The sequence below is a fragment of the Moschus berezovskii genome, chromosome 15 (assembly GCF_049115385.1).
Source record: "Moschus berezovskii isolate FMDL1 chromosome 15, NW_MosBer_1.0, whole genome shotgun sequence".
NCBI lineage: Eukaryota > Metazoa > Chordata > Mammalia > Artiodactyla > Moschidae > Moschus > Moschus berezovskii.
Window position 1 is genome coordinate 86,448,751 of NC_142474.1, and position 22,986 is coordinate 86,471,736.

Here is a 22,986-nt window from a genome sequence, read left to right on the forward strand (position 1 = left end):
GTTCTCTCTTTAATCATGTCTATTTTAGAATTCATTCCATCTATTGACTTAATTCTTATAACTACATTTCTAGGCAAATTGACTTTTATCTTTGTCTATTCTTATTTCATTTCTGCTAATTTATCATAAGTTTTTATTCTTTTAAAGTGCTGTTTATTATTTATCTATTGAAGAATCCTAAACACATATATTTTAAAAATAAGTCTTAAGAAAATTATTACTTTCTATTTACTACTTTTATCACATTTGGGAGTGAATCCATCTCCTGATTTGATTTTATTGAATGACTTTTTTGGTTTAGCCTTTTTTCTTTAATTGTGCTTTGGAATTTCTGTTTACTCACTTCCTCCATTTATCCACCATGTTTCATTCATTTTTGTCTTTACCAGTACCCATGGAGCCTTAGACTTCCCTGCTGGCTCAGATGGTAGATCCAGGTTTGATCCCTGGGTTGGGAAGATCCTCTGGAGAAGGAAATGGCAATCCACTTCAGTACTCTTGCCTGGAAAATCCCATGAATGGAAGAGTCTGGTAGGCTACAGTCCATGGGGTCACAGAGTCGGACATGACTGAGTGACTTAACTTTACTTTATGGGGCCCTAGTTAAAAACCAGGTCAAATATTGATGACTGCACACTCCAGACATTATCAGCTACCATAGACTCAGCTACTGAGTCATTACGGTTTGGCCCTCTCACATCTCTAGATAAATATTTTAAGTATTTTTATGTTAAATGCAGCTTCAGGAAAGAGCTGGTTCCACCTTTTATGTAAACTTTCTTCTAGGAGCAGAAGAGTCCTATTTCTGACTCCTACTTTTAACTGATAAGCCTAGTCAGAGGACTCTCTGACTCCCATGTAACACTTTTACTTCTGTATACCCATAGAAACTGAAGGCCTAGCTATCCCAGCCACTTCAGACCTGGATTCTAGTAGCCCATGTTTTTATTTCCAGTCATCATTTTGCATTTCTATTCTACAAATTAACTTATTTTGTCTTTTAGGCTGACTCTGTTTAAAAATTCCCTTATTACACTTTAGCTCTAACTGGAACATGATTATAGCTGGACTGGTCCATACAGTCAAAGATATGATCTTTCCAGTACTCATGTACAGCTGTGAGAGTTGGACCATACAGAAGTTTGAGTGAGTGCTGAAGAATTGATGCTTTAGTTCATTGTGGTGTTGAAGAAGACTCTTGAGAGCCCTGGACTTCAACGACATCAAACCAGTCAATCCTAAAGGAAATCAACCCTGAGTATTCAATGGAAGAAGTGATGCCGAAGCTCCAATACTTTGGACACTTGAGGTGAAAAACCAACTCACTGGAAAAGACCCTGATGCTGACAAAGACTGAAGAGAAAAGGATAAGCAGGTAGCAGAGGATGAAATGGTTAGATAGTATCACTGACTTCATGGATATGAAGGTGAGCAAATTCGATGAGATGGAGAGCCTGGTGGGCTGCAGTCCATGGGGTTGCAAAGAGTCAGACATGACTTAGAAAATGAACAACTACTCACAGATGACAATACCATTTACTGAATGGAAATAATTGGGGATGGAATGCAGGAACAGGGTTTAAGAAGAATTAAGAATTGTATTTTAGACATGTTAAGTTGGAAATATCATATAAATAGATACATGTCTGGAGTTCAGAAGAAAAGTTGACCTATATAATCCAAGATATGAGACCGAATACGTTTACCCAGAAAAGGAAGAGAGGAGAAAAAGGGAACTTGGGAGAGAAACCGCATCTGATGACTCCTTCAGAACTTTTAAACTGCATTGTATTATCTTTCATAAATTAGAAATACTTTCCATATATCACAATGTTTGAATTAAAGGAGTGCTAAAAACAAAATCCACCTCATGCGACGAGTTGACTCACTGGAAAAGACTCTGATGCTGGAAAAGGTTGGGGGTGGGAGGAGAAGGGGACGACAGAGAATGAGATGGCTGGATGGCATCACCGACTCTGTGGACATGAGTTTGAGTGAACTCCGGGAGTTGGTGATGGACAGGGAGGCCTGGCGTGCTGTGATTCATGGGGTCGCGGAGAGTCGGACATGACTGAGTGACTGAACTGAACTGAAAAACAAAATCAGTAATAATAGCAACAACAAAAACCTTCAACTGGGCCAGAGAGTAAAGAGGAGAATTGTAGGACAGAGGGTTGTAAAGTGGGACATTTTGTATTACACAGTTCTGGTTAAAGCCAAATCCCCATGTAACACAATTCAGTACCTGTCATGATAGCGATACACTGAGAAAGCAACTCAAGTTAAACAGGAAGAGACTCATAAACTTTGAAAATAAACTTACTGTTACAAAAGGGGAAAGGTGGAAAAGAGGGATAAATTGGGTTTGGGATTAACATATACACATTATTATATATAAATCAGATAATCAACAAGGACCTACTGTATAGAGAACTGTACTCAATATTCTGTAATAACCTATACGGGAAAATAATACAAAAAAGAATGGAGATATGTTTATGCATAACTGAATCACCTTGCTGTACACCTGAAAATAACACAGTATCATAAATCACTATTACTCCAATATAAAATAAAGTTAAATTATAAAATGCCACCTTAACAGTTGAAAAGCCTCAACTGATATATTTCTTTGGTCTCTTTACTAGGAACTGATAGAGAATCCCCAGCAGAAAAGGCAGACAATCAGCCTCCACCACTATCCTTATATCTTGGTCAGTGTCTTTTTTCTACAACTGCCTGCCTCGCTGTGAAGAGCCCACTTTTCCTATCTTTTCAACAACCAGTCTCCACTAACAACACTCTAATATCAATCAACAGAATTTTGCAACATGACTTTATTTGAACACAATACAGAAAATGTTCTCCCAATTTAGATCCATCATCTACCAAAGACCCTGGGGCTTAAATTCTTTTTAATTAAACAGAAAAATTATTCATGCTAAAGTGGGAAAAAATGTCTCACAGAAGAAGAAAAACACCAAGGACATATGTATCATTATTGTGGTGGCCTAAACTGCAATACTTTGGCCACCTCATGCGATGAGTTGACTCACTGGAAAAGACTCTGATGCTGGGAAAGGTTGGGGGCGGGAGGAGAAAGGGATGACAGAGAATGAGATGGCTGGATGGCATCACCGACTCTGTGGACATGAGTTTGAGTGAGCTCCGGGAGCTGGTGATGGACAGGGAGGCCTGGCGTGCTGTGATTCATGGGGTCACGGAGAGTCGGACATGACTGAGCGACTGAACTGAACTGAACTGAAGTTCAATTATTGTTTCTGAGACTTTGGCTTTGAATCAGGTAGGCAGAGTCTTTGGCTTCTTTCCTGGTCAAGGGGAATCTATTCTTTACTAATGAGACCTACATTGTATTAGATTTGTTTTCTTCAAAACAAAAATTCATTTCAGAGTGTTGGTTTATGGTCATTGAAAGCCCACATAAAAATAAACTTCTGATCAGGCTCATACATGTTGATAAGTGACTACAGTTCTGAAATGTAGGTCTAGGTCTTCTGATTTCAAATTTTGTGCCCTACTACACTGCATAGCTTTATCTGCCTTTATTTTTATTCTGCCTTGAAAACTCACTTACTCACCATATCAGATATAAAGACCTATCAGAATTTGGACAATGACAGAAGATCAAGACAAGGGTAGAAAATGAACTGAGGAGAAGAATAGCAAAATAAATTTCACAAGTGAAAACTAGATACTGTATGACAGAGGTAGCATCACAAATCAGTGGAGAAAGGATGGACGTGTCATAAACAGTGCTAGCTAGACATTTACGTAGTTTTTAAAAGATATCACCTCCTTACTCCAGATCCAAAAATACACTCTGTAGAAAAAAATTCCAAATCTGAGAATCAAAACTTTAAAACTTTTTAAAGAAAACAAAAGAGAATATTATTTGTAATCTTTGAGTAGAGATTTCTTCAACAACTTTCTTTAAAAAACAAAAAGAATAATGTATATTAAAATTTTAAACTTTTACTCATCAAGGACACCATTAGAACAATGAAAAAACAAAGTTAGACTTTATCTGTAATGCATAAAACAGATTAAGATATCATACCAGAATATATTTACCTGTGATTCATGGGGTTGCAGAGAGTTGGACATGACTGAGCGACTGAAGTGAACTGAACTGAACTGAACTGTGTATTATACACAAGCAATTTACAGAAGAGGAAACCTAAACAATAAGCTATTTAGCTATTATAAGTTATATATGTAAGAAAAAGGAAGTTCAATTTCACTAGTAATCAAGGAAATACAAATTAAAATAGCAATGAGGATTGTCAATAAGATTGGAAAAATTGTACATGTGATGGTGAGCATGTAGAACAATGAGAACTCTCTGTACTTTCATATGAAGTTCTAAATTGGACAGCAACTTTGTAAACAATTTGGCAACATCTGGTAAAGCTGAAGAGTCACAAGATCTACGTTAGCTATATATTCTAGAGAAACTCACACAGATGCACAATATTCATAGCAATATTATTTATAACAGAGTAAACACAATGTGTAACCTAAATATCCATTAACAGTAAAACACATAAACAAATTTGATATATTCATACAGCAGAAAGTTCAACAGCAAAGACAGCAAATAAACACACACTGTACATATTACCATAGATAAATCTCACAGAAATAATAAATGACAAAAGCAAACTGTAAAAATACATGCAGTTTTGACACTGAAAAATTTTAAAATACTTCAACTAATACAATATATTGTTTAGGTAAATACATATGAGTGTAAATACACAATAACACCAAGTTCTGGAAAATGACAGTTTACAAGGGAGATTCAATGAGGAAGGGGGATCTGGTGTTTTGTGTTTCATTTATTAAATGAGTGATAAATCTACTGTTGTTCAATGTGTTTTTCTTTATAATATACATATATATGAATATGACATATTGGGTTGGCCAAAAAATTCATTTAGATTTTGCAGTTCACTTCAGTCACTCAGTCGGATCCAACTCTTTGAGACCCCATGGACTACAGCACGCCAGGCCTCCCTGTCCATCACCAACTCCAAGAATTTACTCACACTCATGTTCATTGAGTTGGTGATGCCATCCAACAATTTCATCCTCTGTTGTTCCCTTCTCCTCCCTCCTTCAATCTTTCCCTGCGTCAGGGTCTGTTCCAATGAGTCAGTTCTTTGCATCAAGTAGCCAAAATATTAGAGTTTCAGCTTCAGCATCAGTCCTTCCAATGAATATTCAGGACTGATTTCCTTGCTGTCCAAGGGACTCTCAAGAGTCTTCTCAAACACGACAGTTCAAAAGCATCAATTCTTCAGTGCTTAGCTTTCTTTATAGTCCAACTCTCACATCCATCCAAATTACTGCAAAAACCATAGCTTTGACTAGACAGACCTTTGTTGGCAAAGTAATGTCTCTGCTTTTTAATAAGCTATCTAGGTTGGTCATAACTTTCTTCCAAGGAGCAAGTGTCTTTTAATTTCATGGCTGCAGTCACCATCTGCAGTGATTTTGAAGTCCCCCAAAATAGTCTCTCATTGTTTTCATTGTTTCTCCATCTGTTTGCAATGAAGCGATGGGACAAGATGCCAGGATCTTAGTTTTCTGAATGTTGAGTCTCCAGGCACTTACTCTCCTCTTTCACTTTCATCAAGAGGTTCTTTAATTCCTCTTCACTTTCTGTCATAAGGGTGGTGGCATCTGTATATATATCTGAGGTTATTGATATTTCACCCGGCAACCTTGATTCCAGTTTGTGCTTCTTCCAGCCCAGTGTTTTTCATGATGTCCTCTGCATAGAAGTTAAGTAAGCAGGGTGACAATATACAACCTTGACGAACTCCTTTTCCTATTTGGAACCAGTCTGTTGTTCCATGTCCAGTTGTAACTGTTGCTTCCTGACCTGCATACAGATTTCTCAAGAGACAGGTCAGGTGGTCTGGTATTCCCATCTCTTTCAGAATTTTCCACAGTTTATTGTGATCCACACAGTCAAAGGCTTTGGCATAGTAAATAAAGTGGGAATAGATGTTTTTCTGGAAGTCTCTTGCTTTTTCCATGATCCAACAGATGTTGGCAGTTTGATCTCTGCTTCCTCTGCCTTTTCTAAAACTAGCTTGAGCATATGGAAGTTCTCAGTTCATGTACTGTTGAAGCCTGGCTTGGAGAATTTTGAGCATGACTTTACTAGCATGTGAGATGAGTGCAATTGTGCGGTAGTTTGAGCATTCTTTGGCATTGCCTTTCTTTGGAATGGGAATGAAAACTGACCTTTTCCAGTCCTATGGCCACTGCCAAGTTTTCCAAATTTGCTGGCATATTGAATTCAGCACTTTCACAGCATCATCTTTCAGGATTTGAAATAGCTAAACTGGAATTCCATCATCTCCACTAGCTTTATTCGTAGTGATGCTTCCTAAGGCCCACTTGACTCCGCATTCCAGGACATTTGGCTCTAGATGAGTGACCATCGTGATTATCTGGGTCAAATTTTTCAGTAACTTTTCATGGAAAACTCAAATGCACTTTATGACCAATCCAACCTATACATGCATATATATGTATATGTATGTGTGTGTGTATAAATACCTGTATGTCAGAAACAGTTATAATTTTTTTTGAAAAATAAAGGACAAAAAGGCAGTTAAGGCTCCTACAATGTCACCATACCTTGCTACTTTCTGAGAGGCAGTAGTTTTGAAATTAAAGCAGCACTAGGTTGGGTAAACAGAAAACTAATTAGCAATTCACTTCTTTAACCAGATCTTTATGTATCAATCTTCCTTTTATTTCTAAGTTTACCTTCTCCCATTGTTGGACCACCAATTTGTTTTTAACGCAGTGAAAAATAGGTATAGTAAGCTGGGATTTCAATTCTCAAGCTTTCCTTCAAACAATAGAGGAAATGACAAAATACAAACTCCACACTACTGATATTTTGTAAATAATCTCATTTTCTTTTCCAAGCACTGAGACTACCTTAAATGAATGTTGCATTCTAAATTCAAGAATGGCTAATGGCAATGAGGGAAGTTAATTTAGATCCAAATTGACTTTACCAGTGACTGCTGTAAACTGTGGGTGATGTCAACTTTTAGATAAATAAAAGATAAAATTTAATGATTAAAGAATAAATTTTTATCCCATTATCTAAAAAATTAGACAACTTTCCAAGTGAAAGTTTAGCCAGGGAAAAAGATGAGAAAATGGTTTCATTAAACCGAGAGGAAATAAAGGAGAGCATGTCTGATTAGGAAGGAACTGACTGGTACAGTCCATACATTCTCAAAGTGTTACTATTCACCACAGACTATCAACATCATAAAGATTGATTATGACATCTGAATATACTGTGCCTATTATTTAATGAACCTCATGGAAAACTCACAAATTAGGTAAGTAAAGGCTTAAAGAAAGTTCACTCAAGAAGTTAAAATGAAAACAAAAATAATAATTACCTCAATTCTATTCCTTTGCTTTGATGATATTACAAAATAGAAAATATTACTTCTTCAGAAGTTAAATTTGATTAAGCAAAGGACAACATCTTGAACTTTCATCCTAATTTTACTGAGGGGAAAATGATCATCACTCTTATGTCACCTTAATCTTATAAACTAGAAATAGCTGGAAAATAGAATAATATTCTGTACATATATACTTTACAATAATGGATGCAATAATTGGAAAACAAATAATTAAAAACCCTGAAGAATTTACACTTAATCTTGATGTACATAAAGAACTATTAATCAGACTTCACAGTATAATAATGCTCATTCATCACGTGAAAAGCATAATCTTTCTTTTTTGGATTAAGTAATAAACTGCTATTTTCTCGAAACAAATCAAATTGAAGGTAAATAATTTTTGAAATTTTCCATTCTCTCTTCTAAATATAAACTGAAAATTAACCAGGAAACAGGAAAATTTTAAATTAGCTTGTTATTATGTATAGAATAATGAAACAGAAAACATAGTTTAGACTTTCCTAAGCATTACAATAATAGGTCAACTTCCTCAGCCCTGAAAAAACTATGGAAAGACTATGTTCAGAAATGAGTTCTTTGAAACTCCATGAAACTGTCCTATAATCTCATGATTTACAATAAGAAAATGAGGCATTAGTGGAGAAAAACTGAAAACAAATAAATGGAAAGATATTCCATTCTTAAAGACTGGAAAAATCAATATTGTTAAAATGTCTGTATTATCCAAAGCAATCTACAGATTCTTTGCACTGCTACCAAAATTCCAACAGCGTTTTTCACAGAAATAGGACAAATTCTAAAATTTACATGGAACCACAAAAGATCCAATTACCCAAGGCAATCACGAGAAAAAAGAACAAAGCTGGAGGTATCATTCATGCTCCTTGATTTCAAACTATATTACAAAGTAATAGTACTCAAACAACATGACAGTAGCACAGAAACAGACACAGATCAATGGAACAGAACAGAGTCCAAAAATAAACCCATGCATATATGGTCAATTAATTTCTGATAAAAGCGCCAAGAATACACAATAGGGAAAGAGCAGTCTTTTCATTTTTTTAACTTTGTTTTTAAATTTATTTATTTTAATTGGAGGCTAATTACTTTATAATATTGTATTGGTTTTGCCATACATTAACATGAATACACTCCCACTGTACACGTGTTCCCCATCTTGAACTCCCCTCCCACTCCCCTCCCCATATCATCCCTATGTGTCATCCCAGTGCAACAGCCCCGAGCATGCTATATCATGCATTGAACCTGGACTGCCGATTCATTTCACAGAGCAGTTTTTTCAATAAATTATGTTGGAAAAATTGGACAACCATGTGTTAAAGAATGAAACGGGAAAGCCATATACAAAAATTAATTCAAAATGGATTAAAGACTTGAATACCCAGAAGAAAACAAATAGCAAGCTCCTTGACATCAGTCTTAACAATGATTAAAATTTTTTTTTGGATACAAAAAGTAAAGATAACAAAAGTAACAATAAACAAGTGGGACTACATCAAACTAAAAAGCTTCTACACAGCAAAGGAAATCATCATCCTAATAAAAAGGCAACCAACTGAATGGGAGAAAATATTTGTGAGTCATATATATGTTAAGGAGTTCTTTAAGATATAAAGAACTCATACAATTTCAATTAAAAAACCCAAGCAATCCAATTAAAAAATGGGCAAAATTTCTGTACAGACATTTTTCCGAAGAAGACACACAGATGGTCAACACATACATGAAAAGGTGCTCAGTATCTCTAATCTTCAGGGAAACACAAATCAAAACCACAATATCACCTCACAACTGACAGAATGACTATTACCAAAAAGAGAAGCAATAACAAGCATGGGTGAGGATGAGGAAAAAGTGAACCATTGTGCACTGCTGGTGGGAGTGAAGAGTGGTGCAACCACCATGGAAAAAGAATATGGAGATTCCTCAAATAGTAAAAAACAGAACCACCATATGACCCAACAACTCCACTCAGGGGTATTTATTTTAAGAAAACAAAGACACAAACTTGAAAAGATATTTGCACCTCATGCTCACTGCAGCATTAGTCACAACCACCAAGAGATGGAATCCACCTGTGTCCACTGATGGCTGAACAGACAAAGAAGACGCGGAACACAGATACAATGGATACTATTCAGCAGTAAAGAGAGATGCCATTTTCCATTTTGTGACAATATGGATTGACTCTGAAGGTTTGTGCGAAGGGAAATTAAGTCAGAGAAAAGCAAATACATTATGATCTCATTTGTATATAGAATCTTAAAAAAAAACCCACCCACCTCAAAAAAACCACCAAACTTATGAAGAGAACAGACTGGTTGTTGCCAGAGGCAAAGGTAGGGCAACGGATAAAATGGGTGAAGGTGGTCAAGAGGTACATATTTCAAGTCATAGAAGAAATAAGGCATAGAAATGTAATGTACAGTTTGGTGCCAGTAGTTAATAATACTGTACTACAGTTTTGAAAGTTGCTAAGAGTAGATTTTAAAAGTTTTCATCACAAGAAAAAAAACTTTTTAACTATGTATGGTGATGGATGTTAAGATTTATTACAGTGATCACTTGCAATATATACAAATATCAAATCATTATGCTGCATACCTGAAACTAGTAAGTTATATGTAAATTCAATTCAGTTCAGTCGTTCAGTCGTGTCCGACTCTTAGCGACCCCATGAATCACAGCACGCCAGGCCTCCCTGTACATCACCAACTCCCAGAGTTCACTCAAACTCATGTCCATCGAGTCGGTGATGCCATCCAGCCACCTCATTCTCTGTCTTCCACGTCTCCTCCTACCCCCAATCGCTCCCAGCATCAGAGTCTTTTCCAATGAGTCAACTCGTCGCATGAGGTACCCAAAGTATTGGAGCTTCAGCTTTAGCATCAGTCTTTCCAATGAAAACCCAGGATTGATCTCCTTTAGAATGGTTTGGTTGGATCTCCTTGCAGTCCAAGGGACTCTCAAGAGTCTTCTCCAGCACCACAGTTCAAAAGCATAAATTCTTCAGCCATCAGCTTCCTTCACAGTCCAACTCTCACATCCATACATGACCACTGGAAAAACTATAGCCTTGACTAGACGGACCTTGGTTGGCAAAGTCATGTCTTTGCTTTTTAATATACTATCTAGGTTGGTCATAACTTTCCTTCCAAGGAGTAAGCATCTTTTAATTTCATGGCTGCAATCACCATCCACAGTGATTTTGGAGCCCCCCAAAATAAAGTCTGATACTGTTTCCACTGTTTCCCCATCATTTTAGAATACTTGAAATAATAAAACAATTTGCATCTTGGAAAAAATAGCACAACCAAACTTTCTAGTTTTATGGTATCATATTCTGAAACACCAGAATCACTTTACAGAAAACACACAAGGTTCTATTAATCATATTCACATCTTTAAAAAATATTTTGCCTTTTCAATTAGCTCTAGGTCAAGGCTAGGAAATCTCCATAAACTTTTTATTAAAAATATGACATCATCACAGAAAGATAACAAAAATACAAAGTCTTAAAACCTACGGGATATGGAAAACATTATCCATTGAGGCCTTAAATGCAGTAGACTTCACATAAAAAAGAAAAGCAATGAGTATACAAGTATACAGCCAGTTTAAGAAGTTAGAAAAATAAACAGAATAATCATAAAGAAAAGAAAGCAACTAATGCATACCATGTATTAATACAATAAAAATAAAGATAAAATTGAGAGGCTTAACAGAGTCAAAGCTGCCTTAAAAATGTTTCTCTAAAAAGGGAAACATCAGGTAACAATAATCAAAAAAATCTTGCAAATAAACAATACTAAATGGGAATTACTCATAGAAGCATTAAGAATATAAATAATAGAAACCACTTTATGCCTATACATTAGAAGATTAGTTCTCTCGTATACAGGGTTATCTATAGATGTTATTTTTAAATGCCATGTACTCAGTGAGTGATATAAACACATTTAAATTTCAGTTTTCTAATAAAAAATAAAAAAAAGAATATGATATGCATGAAACATGGTTTTATGGTTCCAATTTATGTTTATAAATATAAAGCAAAAAAATGTGATATTCAGTACCAAAATTATGGAAAATTATTCTTTCTGGGTCTTATGGTCACAAGAAGGTTATGGAGAGAAGGGAACTAAATTTAGTGACCTCTTAGTGCATGACAGGCTTTTTTAATTATGACTTACTTTTCAAAACAACCATGTAGAAAGAAAATTCTGGAAATACATACAAGAAATTATTGATATAAATCGTGATTACTGGTAGAGATGGAGGGGGGCAAAAATTGAGAAATGAGAACCAAGAGTAGGAATAATGCTTCTCAATATATATGTTTACTATTTTTAACATTATAAACATTACAAATCACCTATTCAAAAAATTTAAAAAACCTTCAAAAAATTTTACACCCTTAAGAACAAGAGGCCCATGAGAAGAGCAAAAAAAAAAAAAAAAGAGGGTTGGGGACAGGCATCTGTCAGGGGTCCTAGATCATCAATATATCTGATAGAGCTGATTAGAGCATTAACCCAATTCTGGTCGATATATATATGTATATGTATATATATATATACATTTTTTTGGTGTATTTTTTTTCTCTATAGGTCTTTAGACGTTTTTTTTAAACCCCCAAAGTAAAAACTGTTGTTGGTATTTTATAGAAACATTTATTTAGCTTTACATATACGTTTACAACTTAACTTCATCATTTCTTCTTGCATCTCCTACTATCATGAGATTATTTTCATTCTTCTTGAAATATAACTTTTAGAAGTTTGTACAAATCTTTTGGTGGTAAACTCACAGTTTTTGTTTATATGTAAATGGCTTTATTTCGTCTCTATTCTTGAGAACAAATTGGCGTTTTCCAGAACATTCAGTGACGAAGTTTGGAGTGTGAGATATTTATCTGGGAACAATGTCTACAATTGGACAGAAGAAAGTGACCTGCCATCCATTCTCAGAAAAGCCTCAGCCAAACTGGTAGGGAATTCCGGAGCAAATAAGAACCATCAGAGGGTCCTTTGCTGGGCCAACGGCCAAGTCTTCTTAGCCCACCTAAGAATCGCTGGTTGCAGGCCCACCTCAGATAAGGCAGCTCTCCACCTGAAGGGTGTCTACTGACCCCACTCCATGCAGCTGAGAGGCTTGTTCTTCTGTGAAGGGGATCTGGCTGTGCATCCCCACAAGAGTTTTACCTGGTACAAAATTCTGGTTGAAAAGGTTTTATTCTCTCAACATTTAAAATATATCGTTTTCTGGCTTTTGTTATTGTTAAGGACTCTGCTGTCATTCTAACTGTTGGTCTTTTTTAGATCTGTCCCCTTTTCTGAGACTGCTTATTGTGACTCCTGTCTTTGGAGTTCTGCAGTTTCATTGAAGTGTGTATTTCTTTTTATTTATCCTGCTAGTGGTATACAGTACCTCCTTGGTCTGTTTAGCAGTTGTGGAAAACTTGTAGTCATTATCGCTTTAAATATTGTCTCTCCTAGATTCTCTCAATTCCCTCCCTCCTGGGAATCTAATTATTGGGTTGGCCAAAAAGTTCATTCAGATGCAGAAAACCCATACCATCTTTTGGCCAACCCAATATACTCGTATTCGACCTTCTCATTCTGCTCTCACTTTCTCTTAACATCACTGTCACATTTTCTTTGTCTCTCTTACGGCATTCTGGATAGTTTTATTTTCACCTACTACCAGTTCATTGAATTTCTCTTCAAACAGCAGCCTAAATTGCTGTTTTATATTAAATATTTCAGGAACTCTATCAGATGAGTTTCCATTTCAAAAATTATGTTTCTAGATTTTTAAAAATATATTATTCCAAGTAATTTCTTGTATATTGGTAACCTGTGACTATATTTCTTATTTCTATAAATATTACATATTTACCTATTCTATCATTCAGTATTTGACAATTTCAGTATCAGTAGTTCTAAGTTTGATGCTGTGACTCAGTCATAGTGGTTTGTTTTCTCATGTGTTTGGTGGCTTTATATTTTGAGCTCTTTGGTGAATCAGTTAGTGGGAATCCTGGAGAAAGTATTGTTCAAGCTGATTGACAGGAGGCACAACTAACTTGCAAACACTTCAGCCTATGGACCTGGTGATTTAGGCTAGCAAGGGAGTTCCTGGCTCCCTTTCTCAACTTACCAACTGGCCCAAGGCTCACCTTTCCCCAGTAAATAGCAATCACACTTGTGTGGCCTTTCCCATCTCATCCACCTAATAGCCCCTGCTTGACGAGCCCTAGCTTCTTATTGGACTGGTCCCAATTCATAATAATTTTTGAAGTGGGGAACTCTTTGGAGATCTCCCCTCCATCATGTAAGATCTATGATATCTCAAATAGTGAATTCTTTCCTGATTTAACTGGTTCAGACTATGCTTATGCTCCTACTCAGACATATTCTCAGAAGTCATACTGTCTGAAGAAACCTGAGCATATTTATTTTCCTAATGCTCTACTTTAAGATAAACTTCTTAGCTCTTTAACAAACTTAACAATATTAATGAACTCAATGACCTTTTAAAATTATTTTTTATTGGAGGCAAATTACTTTACATTAATATATTGGTTGGTTTTGCCATACATTGACACGAATCTGCCCCGGGTGTACATGTGTTGCCCCTCTTGAAACCCCCTCCCACCTCCCTCTTCCGCATATCCTCCCTCCAGGTCATCCCCGTGCACCAGCCCCAAGCATCCTGTATCATGCCTCGAACCTGGACTGGTGATTCATTTCACATATGATAATATACATGCTACAATGCCATTCTCCCGAATCATCCCACCTTCACCTTCTCCCACAGAGTCACAAAGACTGTTCTATACACCTATGTCTCTTTTGCTGTCTCGTATACAGGGTTAATGTTACCATTTTTCTAAATTCCATATATATGCATTAGTATGCTGTATTGATGTTTTTCTCTCAGGCTGACTTCACTCTGTATAATAGGCTCCAATTTCATCCACCTCATTAGAACTGACTCAAATGCATTCTTTTTGATGGCTGAAAAATACTCCATTGTGTATATGTACCAAAGCTTTCTTATCCATTCACCTGCAAATGGACATCTAGGTTGCTTCCATGTCCTCGCTATTATGAACAGTGCTGCAATGAACATTGGAGTACATGTGTTTCTTTCAATTCTGGTTTCCTAAGTGTGTACACCCAGGAGTGGGATTGCTGGAGTTACAGTGCATGCAGTCATGTCAAACTCTGTGCCACCACATGGACTGTAGCCTATCAGGCTCCACTGTCCATGGAATTTTTCAGGAAAGAATACTGGAGTAAGTTGCCATTTCCTCCTCCAGGGAATCCTCCCGACCCAGAGATTGAACCCATATCTCTTGCGTCTCCTGAACTGCAGGTATATTCTTTACTACTAGTGCCAATTGGGAAATCAAATTACCTTAACACACTTCATAAAATCACTGATAAAATATTTTTGATTCACTAGAAGGTTTTCCCCAGTGGCTCAGCAGTAAAGAATCTGCCTGCAATGCCGAAGATGCAAGAGACCCAGGTTCAGTCCCTGGTTTGGGAAAATCCCCAACCCACTCCAGAATTCTTACCTGAAGACTCCCATGGACAGAGGATCCTGGCAGGCTGTGGTCCATGGGGCCACAAAGAGTCAGACACAACTGAAGCGACTGAGCAGCCAAGCAGACAGAGGAAATAAAATGGAAGATTTCATATTCGACATGATCAGGTAGGTGGTTAGTAGTCTTTGGAATAATAAATACAATTCACACCTTAGCTTTATCACTTACTGTAATAACCTACATAAGTTGTATTTAATTATATGACTCAGTTCCTCATTTGTAAAGCAGAATACAACGTATTGTGCTATTTTGAGAATTAAAGGACATAATGTGTATAAATTCACTGAGTACAGAACCTGATGCATAGTACATACTAAGTAACTAGAAGCTTCTATGACTATTACATTATGTTGTTTCTATTTTACTATTCCCATAAACTTCTGAAAATTTCCTTTAAACTGGTGTGGTATGACTTCAAAGACAACTGGAAATAAGATTTATTGGCATATGTTTATTATAGTGATGCACTAGAATTTATTTTATTGAATATTTTTAATACCATTATGTGACAGAGTAAAATGATGATCCTCAAAAACAGTAACGAGAATGAAACAGTGACAATTTCCATGGGAAAGAAAAGTGCCATAGGTCACCAACCACTGAAATGAAAGAATTATCAAAAGTGATAGAGAATAATGCTTGCTATAGTTCAGAAGCTGGCAAACTACAACCTACAGAGCAAATCTGCCCCAATTACGTCACTACAAACAAAGTCTTGCTGAAACACTTCCAGTTGTTTATGTATTGTCTACGTGATCATTGACCTAGAACCAGACATCTTGGAATGTGAAGTCAAGTGGGCCTTAGAAAGCATCACTAATAACAAAGCTAGTGGAGGTGATGGAATTCCAGTTGAGCTCTTTCAAGTCTTGAAAGATGATGCTGTGAAAGTGCTGCACTCAATATGCCAGCAGATTTGGAAAACTCAGCAGTGGCCACAGCACTGGAAGAGGTCAGTCTTCATTCCAATCCCAAAGAAAGGCAATGCCAAAGAATACTCAAACTACCGCACAGTTGCACTCATCTCCCACGCTAGTAAAATCATGGTCAAAATTCTCCAAGCTAGGCTTCAGCAGTATGTAAACCGTGAACTCCCAGATGTTCAAGCAGGTTTTAGAAAAGGCAGAGGCACCAGAGATCAAATTGCCAACATTCCCTGGATCATGGAGAAAGCAAGAGAGTTTCAGAAAAACATCTATTTCTGCTTCATTGACTATGCCAAAGCCATTGACTGTGTCGATCACAATAAACTGTGGAACATTCTGAAAGAGATGGGAATCCCAGACCACCTGACCTGCCTCTTGAGAAACCTGTATGCAGGTCAGGAAGCAACAGTTAGAACTCTACATGGAACAACAGACTGGTTCCAAATAGGAAAAGGAGTACGTCAAGGTTGTATATTGTCACCTTATTTATTTAACATATATGCAGAGTACATCATGAGGAATGCTGGGTTGGAAGAAGCACAGGCTGGAATCAAGATTGCTGGAAGAAATATCAATAACCTCAGATATGCAGATGACAGCACCCTTATGGCAGAAAGTGAAGAGGAACTCAAAAGCCTCTTGATGAAAGTGAAAGAGGAGAGTGAAAATGTTGGCTTGAAGCTCAACATTCAGAAAACGAAGATCATGGCATCTGGTCCCATCACTTCATGGGAAATAGATGGAAAAACAGTGGAAACAGTGTCAGACTATATTTTTCTGGGCTCCAAAATCACTGCAGATGCTGATTGCAGCCATGAAATTAAAAGACGCTTACTCCTTGGAAGGAAAGTTATGACCAAACTTGATAGTATATTAAAAAGCAGAGACATTACTTTGCCAACCAAGGTCCGTCTAGTCAAGGCAATGGTTTTTCCCATGGTCATGTATGGATGTGAGATTTGGACTGTGAAGAAAGCTGATCGCCGAAGAATCGATGCTTTTGAACTGTGGTGTTGGAGAAGACTCTTGAGAGTCTCTTATACTGCAAGGAGATCCAACCAGTCCATTCTAAAGGAGATCAATCCTGGGTGTTCATTGGAGGGATTGATGCTAAAGCTGAAACTGCAATACTTTGGCCACCTCATGCGATGAGTTGGCTCACTGGGAAAGACTCTGATGCTGGGAAAGGTTCGGGGTGGGAGGAGAAGGGGACGACAGAGAATGAGATGGCTGGATGGCATCACCGACTCAACTCCGGGAGTTGGTGATGGACAGGGAGGCCTGGCGTGCTATGATTTATGGGGTCGCAGAGAGTCGGGCACGACTGAGCGACTGAACTGAACTGAACTGATGGCTGCTTTTCCGTGATTGTGGTTTCCATTATGTCCAGCCCCTGACAGATAAGGATAAGAGGCTTATGGAAGCTTCCTGATGGGAGAGACTGACTGTGGGGGAAACTGGGTCTTGTTACGTTTGGTGGGGTCTTATTCAGTAAATCTTTAATCCAGTTTTCTGTTGATGAGTGGGGCTGTGTTCCTTCCCTGTTGTTTCACCTGAGACGAAACCATGGTAGAGGTAATGAAGATAATGGTGACCTCCTTCAAAAGGTCTCATACATGCACTGGCACACTCAGTGCCCCCCCATCCTGTAGAAGGCCCCTGCTGACAAAAAACCTCCGCCAGAGACTCCTGGATGCTCACAGGCAAGTCTGGGTCAACTCTCTTCTGGGGTCACTGCTCAAAGCTATGGTTTTTCCTGTAGTCATGTATGGGTGTGCAAGTTGGACTATAAAGAAAGCTTAGGAATTGATGCTTTTGAACTGTGCTGTTGGAGAAGACTATTGAGAGTCCCTTCGACTGCAAGGAGATCAAACCAGTTAATCCTAAAGGAAGTCAGTCCTGAATATTCATTGGAAGGACTGATGGTGAAGCTCCAATACTTCGGCCACCTATACAAATTACTGACTCATTGGAAAAGACCATGATGCTGGGAAAGATTGAAGGCGGAAGGAGAAGGGGACGACAGAGGATGAGGTGGCTGGATGGCATCACCAACGCGATGGACATGAGTTTGAGCAAGCTCCGGGAGTTGGTGAAGGACAGGGAAGCCTGGCGTGCTGCAGTCCATGGGGTTGCAAAGAATTGGACCTGACTGAGTGACTGAACTGACTGATAGCTGCTTTTGCACTACACCCGCAGAGCTGACTTGTTACAACAAAAGCCAGAACACTGAATTTTTTCTTAAATATGTATAAACCATTTGTACACTAGATAGTATATATTGGAAGATAGTGAAGGACAGGGAAGCCTGGCGTGCTGCAGTTCTTCAGGTCACAAAGAGTCAGACATGACTTAACGAATGAACACCACCACCACCACCACCACCACCATATATATCTGCAGTTAGGACTAAAATGGAACTCATGGCTTAGGCTATTTAGTCTGTTTAGCAGATGCCAAAATGACTTGTATATTTTAAAGGATTTATCCAAAAGTGCCTGCTTGATAGCATTTTACTGCCTGAACATAATAGTATGAATATTTTAAAAATAAATTTAATATTCTACACTTCTAAAATATAATATTTCAAAATATTTTCCTATAAGAGACTTACAATATTTTTTCAGTAACTCTCCCTCTTTCCCTCTATTACAGTCACTGAAAAATTTTGAGGAAAAATCAGTTTCGTGCTAGGAAGTCATAAGCAGAATACTTACCACTTTAAAGATTAGTAGTACATATTATATATTTATAGAGAATTATTTGCTGCCATTAATGTTTGAAGAGCAAAACATACCCATTTCCTTATGGTCCTTTCATAAACAATGCTGATTCCTTCTGTTATTGTCTAGTAAAGGGGAAACACTCTTATCAGAAAATGAAGATAAAATCATGTTAGATATGATTTTTTTGTATGTTTCTGAATCAAGATTAGATAAACAACAGATGGGATCCCTTCTGTGGCAGAAAATAGAAATAATGGGTTTTTGTTTGTTTTCTACAGAAATAATTTTTTTTAATTCTACAAATGGCTCTAATGTGAACTTGACAGTCTTAGCTAAGCTGCTTCTATTACGGTAACACATTTCAATTATTGAAACACAGGTTCTAGTGTAAAAATTCCTGGGACATAGATCATTGGATTAGATGGATGAAAGAGAAAAAATGAAGGGGGAAACTTTAGGAAAGGAAACGTGTTCTTTTGAAAATCAATGTTTAAAAGACAAAATGATGATTCTAATACAGAATATAAGAACAATTCTTTTTTAAACCTCAGGAATTATGTACTTGCAACAACAGAGTAATGAAATTTTTCTTTGTGCATGGCATTCTAGTAAGAGGTTTAACTTTATTTTCTCATTTAATCTTCACAGCCCCCTATGAGGTAGATATTACTGTAATTAACATATTCTACATGAGGAAACTGAGACTCAAAGTGTTACACATGGGATTTTAAACCCCATGTCTTTAAAATATGTTATATGTGAATGGCTTTCTAGAAATATTAACAAACTTTGAAATGTATAACTGTTTCATAAAATGCTTTGAGCCTCTTCAGTTCAGTTCAGTTCAGTCGCTCAGTCATGTCCGACTCTCCGCGACCCCATGAATCACAGCACGCCAGGCCTCCCTGTCCATCACCAACTCCCGGAGTACACTCAAACTCATGTCCACAGAGTCAGTGATGCCATCCAGCCATCTCATTCTCTGTCGTCCCCTTCTCCTCCCACCCCCAACCTTTTCCAGCATCAGAGCCTTTTCCAGTGAGTCAACTCATCGCATGAGGTGGCCAAAGTATTGCAGTTTCAGCTTTAGCATCAGTCCTTCCAATGAACACCCAGGATTGATCTCCTTTAGAATGGACTGGGTGGATCTCCTTGCAGTACAAGGGACTCTCAAGAGTCTTCTCCAACACCATAGTTCCACTTAAAAACAGTCCTAGGAGACAGATTCTACTACTATTTCTATGAGCATGATTACTGTTCTATTACTATGAGATTCCATTACTCATTCTACAGATGAAGAATTGAAGTGGAAAGAAGTGAAGTTGATCTAAATCTATAAAGCTAGTAAATAAAAAGAGTTAGGTATGAAGCCAGGATTCCTGACCCAGACTTTATAGCTTAATAACTATGTTATAGTTATACCATTTTCTATCTTTTTAGGATTTTGGAAATCCAACATTATTTCTGTAAGTTGGAAATAAAAAATCACTTATAGAACCTATGACTGTAAAGAAATGAATACACACACTGATTTTGTATAGCTCAAACTGGTTCTAAAGATGCTAAAAGATTCTTAGGAATGTCTTGAAAATAGTGGCGTCCCAACTACTTTAATTTCCTTACTTACATGTTTCAGGTCTGGTATTTTTCAGATCATTATACATTATTTCTTTTATAGTCCTAAGATAATATATATTTGGAATCCTAGAAACCTTACATGGAGAACTATATGATGTAATTCAATCATCTCTTTCTCTCTCATTAGAGGCAAAATTTGATTACTTAGCTTCAGACCTGAAAACTCATATTAAGAGTTTTTAATAAGCAATTCTGTCAAGAAGTGTAAGAAAATTTCAATTATTCATTTTTTCTGGTCTTTCAATTATAGGTTAGTTTTTTAAAAGCCAGTAGCTAATATTTATAATATTATAATATAATATTATATTATTCTATAGTAATTTTATATTATAATAAAATGTAATTCTGTGTAGAATTATTTATATCACAAAATAAAAAAAGGAAATGGCATTTTCAGTCATCAAGTATTTACGAGAATTGACTATGTGCTAATCACACACTCCTTGTTTCCAGTAAAACTGGAACATTTCTTTAAAATGTCCTTTCTTCTCAGTCTACACATTCCCATTTTCAATGCCATCATCTACTGACTTATAGAACATGCTTTGAAAAAATATGAAAAAGATGTTCTTGCGTTTAAAGAGTTCATTGTCTATTAGCGGAAAGAGACAAGTAAACAGAAATTATCTATAAAGCATAAGTACTTTAATAAAGTGAGCAAGTCACTTAACATTTCTAAGCCTCAAATAAGATAGATGTTTAAGAACTCTAAATTATAGAGGGAACTTGAATAAACCATCTCTAAGGTCCTCTCTAGATCTAAAATTCTATGATTATCTGATCTCTTTAAATTAAAAGATAAATCACAAAATGTTCAGTATGCAAAAATGAAAAACTAAGACCAACTAAAAGATGAAAGTGTTTGTACAAATGCATTCTAATTTTTTTTTTCAAAACTGTTAAAACCCCCTTTCTAAGTATCAGTAAAAATTTCCACAGACACTGTCTTTTCATCAACATCTTCCCCTCAAACCTGCAGACTTCTAAGTAATCAACAAGCAACTATTTTGTGATAACAGAAGTAAAATGCTTAAAAGCCCATGGCTTGGACTCAAGAAAGTGATCTTTTAAAAGGAAGATGTTAACAGAAACGTGTGTATGACATTCTTACTACAATAAATTTGTTCATTAACTTGACTTCAGAATTTTAATGTTCAGGTTTTTCATGAAGAGTTAAATAAACAGCTAAGATTAGCTTTTTTCACTGTTAAACATTCTGAAATTGAGAATAAGTTTTCCCTTACCTGATAAAGACATGGAATGTGATATCCTCTGCATCGTTCCTGTGTCCACGTTGTTTCCCAGATGCCGCGGTAAGCTCACTCACAAAACTAGCATCAAATTACAATCAAGAATGGTAGGAGACACAGAGTACTGAAAATACCAATCCAGATCATAAATTTCACCAGTTTATCCTGGTTCTCCTTTTCTAATGAAATCTACGCTCGTGCTCTGTTTAGGGACATAATGCCAGCTAAAAGGAGTGAAACCTCAGCTACCACATACAGGCAGAGGGGTGCAAGAACAAAATACCTCAAGGCATCAACATCGTAGTGGCCAATAAAACACACACCACTCTTATTTCCACCTTCAATCTTATTCATTGATAAAAGGATGATGGTCAGCATTCCAGGGATGCCCCACGCACTGGCATGAAACATCAAGGCTCTCTTTTCAATAGCTTCACTACCCCACTTTGGCACAGCTGCTAAGAACCACGTGATGGTAAGAATCACCCACCAAACGCTGCCAGCCATAGTAAAAAAAAAAAAAAATAGAGTATCATAAAAAGCATGATACAGGCTTTGTTATGAGATCCTTGGGTCACTGTGGAAGCCTTATACTGTGCAGGGCTGGATGCATTGCAGGCGACTCAGTCCTCAAGCAAAATCCCAAAAAGAGAATTAATGACACTATCATGTAGCAGACGGCATGAAATATAATGGGTCCTTCAGGATAACGGAATCTTATCACATCAATCAAAAAAGTTAAAAAAGTAAACAACATGGCAGAAAGGCAAATGACTGAAATCAATCCTATGAAATACCAAGGAAATGAAAGCTCTTCTCTCCTAAAGTACATATTTGGACAAAAAGGTGAGCAACCACCTATGTGCAAAAAGGAACAGCCAAGATCAGGATCAATTTTCTAATCTCGGGGACACCAAAGGCCGTAGTCCCTCTCCACTGCCACTGAGACTCATTCAGTAGGATCGCCAGCTAAATTCCAGTCCACCAGCTGAGGATACGGCTCATCACAATCTGGGAACCTAAAAACATAAGACAAGAATCATTTACTTATTCGGAACCTAATGATTTGGATTTCTGCATTTAGCACTTGTGGCTTATTTATGCTTATGTCCTTGGAGAACACGACGATATGTCAAAGAAATAATGTAAATATCTTGCTTGTGGGTCATGCAATGAGATATTCCACAGTTGGCAAAAAAAAAAAATGAAAAATGTATACTTAATTTTGCTTTGTCTTCAAAAATATTACTCTTTATTAAAACAGGCATAGCCATTAATAAATAGTGTAATTAATACTATTTATTTAG

The 22,986-nt window shown here is 36.9% G+C and overlaps 1 pseudogene; it reads right to left on the minus strand.

Moving 5' to 3' along the window:
- The window catches only part of LOC129557776 (frizzled-3-like), a 51,052-nt pseudogene extending 28,358 nt beyond the window's left edge, over positions 1-22,694 (minus strand).
- Between the last annotated feature and the right edge of the window lie 292 nt (positions 22,695-22,986).